Here is a 5,981-nt window from a genome sequence, read left to right on the forward strand (position 1 = left end):
GAGACCCCCCTGGTCTTTAAATGACTATAAAAGTCAACCAAATCATTGACTTTGTATATATGAAGGTTGTATTAGATGGATTTTTGAGAATAACGTCATCTTCAATATCTACGGAGGGCTAAGATTGTCACTTTTCAGTCAAAAAATGTCAAATTTTTAGGACAAAGGGCACAGGGTTATGGTGAGAGCCCCCTGATCTCTCAATCTTTCTAATATTTTACAGACATTTAGTCAATAGGAAGATACAAACGTGACTAAAAGGAATTTGGGTGCACTTCCTGTCTTCTATGTTTACGGTACGCCCAAAGTGCCAGTTGGATATTCAAATTTTATATCAAAAATCGACCCGAGACCGCTTAAATGAGTTTGAGACCCCCCTGGTCTTTAAATGACTATAAAAGTCAACCAAATCATTGACTTTGTATATATGAAGGTTGTATTAGATGGATTTTTGAGAATAACGTCATCTTCAATATCTACGGAGGGCTAAGATTGTCACTTTTCAGTCAAAAAATGTCAAATTTTTAGGACAAAGGGCACAGGGTTATGGTGAGAGCCCCCTGATCTCTCAATCTTTCTAATATTTTACAGACATTTAGTCAATAGGAAGATACAAACGTGACTAAAAGGAATTTGGGTGCACTTCCTGTCTTCTATGTTTACGGTACGCCCAAAGTGCCAGTTGGATATTCAAATTTTATATCAAAAATCGACCCGAGACCGCTTAAATGAGTTTGAGACCCCCCTGGTCTTTAAATGACTATAAAAGTCAACCAAATCATTGACTTTGTATATATGAAGGTTGTATTAGATGGATTTTTGAGAATAACGTCATCTTCAATATCTACGGAGGGCTAAGATTGTCACTTTTCAGTCAAAAAATGTCAAATTTTTAGGACAAAGGGCACAGGGTTATGGTGAGAGCCCCCTGATCTCTCAATCTTTCTAATATTTTACAGACATTTAGTCAATAGGAAGATACAAACGTGACTAAAAGGAATTTGGGTGCACTTCCTGTCTTCTATGTTTACGGTACGCCCAAAGTGCCAGTTGGATATTCAAATTTTATATCAAAAATCGACCCGAGACCGCTTAAATGAGTTTGAGACCCCCCTGGTCTTTAAATGACTATAAAAGTCAACCAAATCATTGACTTTGTATATATGAAGGTTGTATTAGATGGATTTTTGAGAATAACGTCATCTTCAATATCTACGGAGGGCTAAGATTGTCACTTTTCAGTCAAAAAATGTCAAATTTTTAGGACAAAGGGCACAGGGTTATGGTGAGAGCCCCCTGATCTCTCAATCTTTCTAATATTTTACAGACATTTAGTCAATAGGAAGATACAAACGTGACTAAAAGGAATTTGGGTGCACTTCCTGTCTTCTATGTTTACGGTACGCCCAAAGTGCCAGTTGGATATTCAAATTTTATATCAAAAATCGACCCGAGACCGCTTAAATGAGTTTGAGACCCCCCTGGTCTTTAAATGACTATAAAAGTCAACCAAATCATTGACTTTGTATATATGAAGGTTGTATTAGATGGATTTTTGAGAATAACGTCATCTTCAATATCTACGGAGGGCTAAGATTGTCACTTTTCAGTCAAAAAATGTCAAATTTTTAGGACAAAGGGCACAGGGTTATGGTGAGAGCCCCCTGATCTCTCAATCTTTCTAATATTTTACAGACATTTAGTCAATAGGAAGATACAAACGTGACTAAAAGGAATTTGGGTGCACTTCCTGTCTTCTATGTTTACGGTACGCCCAAAGTGCCAGTTGGATATTCAAATTTTATATCAAAAATCGACCCGAGACCGCTTAAATGAGTTTGAGACCCCCCTGGTCTTTAAATGACTATAAAAGTCAACCAAATCATTGACTTTGTATATATGAAGGTTGTATTAGATGGATTTTTGAGAATAACGTCATCTTCAATATCTACGGAGGGCTAAGATTGTCACTTTTCAGTCAAAAAATGTCAAATTTTTAGGACAAAGGGCACAGGGTTATGGTGAGAGCCCCCTGATCTCTCAATCTTTCTAATATTTTACAGACATTTAGTCAATAGGAAGATACAAACGTGACTAAAAGGAATTTGGGTGCACTTCCTGTCTTCTATGTTTACGGTACGCCCAAAGTGCCAGTTGGATATTCAAATTTTATATCAAAAATCGACCCGAGACCGCTTAAATGAGTTTGAGACCCCCCTGGTCTTTAAATGACTATAAAAGTCAACCAAATCATTGACTTTGTATATATGAAGGTTGTATTAGATGGATTTTTGAGAATAACGTCATCTTCAATATCTACGGAGGGCTAAGATTGTCACTTTTCAGTCAAAAAATGTCAAATTTTTAGGACAAAGGGCACAGGGTTATGGTGAGAGCCCCCTGATCTCTCAATCTTTCTAATATTTTACAGACATTTAGTCAATAGGAAGATACAAACGTGACTAAAAGGAATTTGGGTGCACTTCCTGTCTTCTATGTTTACGGTACGCCCAAAGTGCCAGTTGGATATTCAAATTTTATATCAAAAATCGACCCGAGACCGCTTAAATGAGTTTGAGACCCCCCTGGTCTTTAAATGACTATAAAAGTCAACCAAATCATTGACTTTGTATATATGAAGGTTGTATTAGATGGATTTTTGAGAATAACGTCATCTTCAATATCTACGGAGGGCTAAGATTGTCACTTTTCAGTCAAAAAATGTCAAATTTTTAGGACAAAGGGCACAGGGTTATGGTGAGAGCCCCCTGATCTCTCAATCTTTCTAATATTTTACAGACATTTAGTCAATAGGAAGATACAAACGTGACTAAAAGGAATTTGGGTGCACTTCCTGTCTTCTATGTTTACGGTACGCCCAAAGTGCCAGTTGGATATTCAAATTTTATATCAAAAATCGACCCGAGACCGCTTAAATGAGTTTGAGACCCCCCTGGTCTTTAAATGACTATAAAAGTCAACCAAATCATTGACTTTGTATATATGAAGGTTGTATTAGATGGATTTTTGAGAATAACGTCATCTTCAATATCTACGGAGGGCTAAGATTGTCACTTTTCAGTCAAAAAATGTCAAATTTTTAGGACAAAGGGCACAGGGTTATGGTGAGAGCCCCCTGATCTCTCAATCTTTCTAATATTTTACAGACATTTAGTCAATAGGAAGATACAAACGTGACTAAAAGGAATTTGGGTGCACTTCCTGTCTTCTATGTTTACGGTACGCCCAAAGTGCCAGTTGGATATTCAAATTTTATATCAAAAATCGACCCGAGACCGCTTAAATGAGTTTGAGACCCCCCTGGTCTTTAAATGACTATAAAAGTCAACCAAATCATTGACTTTGTATATATGAAGGTTGTATTAGATGGATTTTTGAGAATAACGTCATCTTCAATATCTACGGAGGGCTAAGATTGTCACTTTTCAGTCAAAAAATGTCAAATTTTTAGGACAAAGGGCACAGGGTTATGGTGAGAGCCCCCTGATCTCTCAATCTTTCTAATATTTTACAGACATTTAGTCAATAGGAAGATACAAACGTGACTAAAAGGAATTTGGGTGCACTTCCTGTCTTCTATGTTTACGGTACGCCCAAAGTGCCAGTTGGATATTCAAATTTTATATCAAAAATCGACCCGAGACCGCTTAAATGAGTTTGAGACCCCCCTGGTCTTTAAATGACTATAAAAGTCAACCAAATCATTGACTTTGTATATATGAAGGTTGTATTAGATGGATTTTTGAGAATAACGTCATCTTCAATATCTACGGAGGGCTAAGATTGTCACTTTTCAGTCAAAAAATGTCAAATTTTTAGGACAAAGGGCACAGGGTTATGGTGAGAGCCCCCTGATCTCTCAATCTTTCTAATATTTTACAGACATTTAGTCAATAGGAAGATACAAACGTGACTAAAAGGAATTTGGGTGCACTTCCTGTCTTCTATGTTTACGGTACGCCCAAAGTGCCAGTTGGATATTCAAATTTTATATCAAAAATCGACCCGAGACCGCTTAAATGAGTTTGAGACCCCCCTGGTCTTTAAATGACTATAAAAGTCAACCAAATCATTGACTTTGTATATATGAAGGTTGTATTAGATGGATTTTTGAGAATAACGTCATCTTCAATATCTACGGAGGGCTAAGATTGTCACTTTTCAGTCAAAAAATGTCAAATTTTTAGGACAAAGGGCACAGGGTTATGGTGAGAGCCCCCTGATCTCTCAATCTTTCTAATATTTTACAGACATTTAGTCAATAGGAAGATACAAACGTGACTAAAAGGAATTTGGGTGCACTTCCTGTCTTCTATGTTTACGGTACGCCCAAAGTGCCAGTTGGATATTCAAATTTTATATCAAAAATCGACCCGAGACCGCTTAAATGAGTTTGAGACCCCCCTGGTCTTTAAATGACTATAAAAGTCAACCAAATCATTGACTTTGTATATATGAAGGTTGTATTAGATGGATTTTTGAGAATAACGTCATCTTCAATATCTACGGAGGGCTAAGATTGTCACTTTTCAGTCAAAAAATGTCAAATTTTTAGGACAAAGGGCACAGGGTTATGGTGAGAGCCCCCTGATCTCTCAATCTTTCTAATATTTTACAGACATTTAGTCAATAGGAAGATACAAACGTGACTAAAAGGAATTTGGGTGCACTTCCTGTCTTCTATGTTTACGGTACGCCCAAAGTGCCAGTTGGATATTCAAATTTTATATCAAAAATCGACCCGAGACCGCTTAAATGAGTTTGAGACCCCCCTGGTCTTTAAATGACTATAAAAGTCAACCAAATCATTGACTTTGTATATATGAAGGTTGTATTAGATGGATTTTTGAGAATAACGTCATCTTCAATATCTACGGAGGGCTAAGATTGTCACTTTTCAGTCAAAAAATGTCAAATTTTTAGGACAAAGGGCACAGGGTTATGGTGAGAGCCCCCTGATCTCTCAATCTTTCTAATATTTTACAGACATTTAGTCAATAGGAAGATACAAACGTGACTAAAAGGAATTTGGGTGCACTTCCTGTCTTCTATGTTTACGGTACGCCCAAAGTGCCAGTTGGATATTCAAATTTTATATCAAAAATCGACCCGAGACCGCTTAAATGAGTTTGAGACCCCCCTGGTCTTTAAATGACTATAAAAGTCAACCAAATCATTGACTTTGTATATATGAAGGTTGTATTAGATGGATTTTTGAGAATAACGTCATCTTCAATATCTACGGAGGGCTAAGATTGTCACTTTTCAGTCAAAAAATGTCAAATTTTTAGGACAAAGGGCACAGGGTTATGGTGAGAGCCCCCTGATCTCTCAATCTTTCTAATATTTTACAGACATTTAGTCAATAGGAAGATACAAACGTGACTAAAAGGAATTTGGGTGCACTTCCTGTCTTCTATGTTTACGGTACGCCCAAAGTGCCAGTTGGATATTCAAATTTTATATCAAAAATCGACCCGAGACCGCTTAAATGAGTTTGAGACCCCCCTGGTCTTTAAATGACTATAAAAGTCAACCAAATCATTGACTTTGTATATATGAAGGTTGTATTAGATGGATTTTTGAGAATAACGTCATCTTCAATATCTACGGAGGGCTAAGATTGTCACTTTTCAGTCAAAAAATGTCAAATTTTTAGGACAAAGGGCACAGGGTTATGGTGAGAGCCCCCTGATCTCTCAATCTTTCTAATATTTTACAGACATTTAGTCAATAGGAAGATACAAACGTGACTAAAAGGAATTTGGGTGCACTTCCTGTCTTCTATGTTTACGGTACGCCCAAAGTGCCAGTTGGATATTCAAATTTTATATCAAAAATCGACCCGAGACCGCTTAAATGAGTTTGAGACCCCCCTGGTCTTTAAATGACTATAAAAGTCAACCAAATCATTGACTTTGTATATATGAAGGTTGTATTAGATGGATTTTTGAGAATAA

The sequence above is a fragment of the Mytilus trossulus genome, chromosome 5 (assembly GCF_036588685.1).
Source record: "Mytilus trossulus isolate FHL-02 chromosome 5, PNRI_Mtr1.1.1.hap1, whole genome shotgun sequence".
NCBI classification, from domain to species: domain Eukaryota; kingdom Metazoa; phylum Mollusca; class Bivalvia; order Mytilida; family Mytilidae; genus Mytilus; species Mytilus trossulus.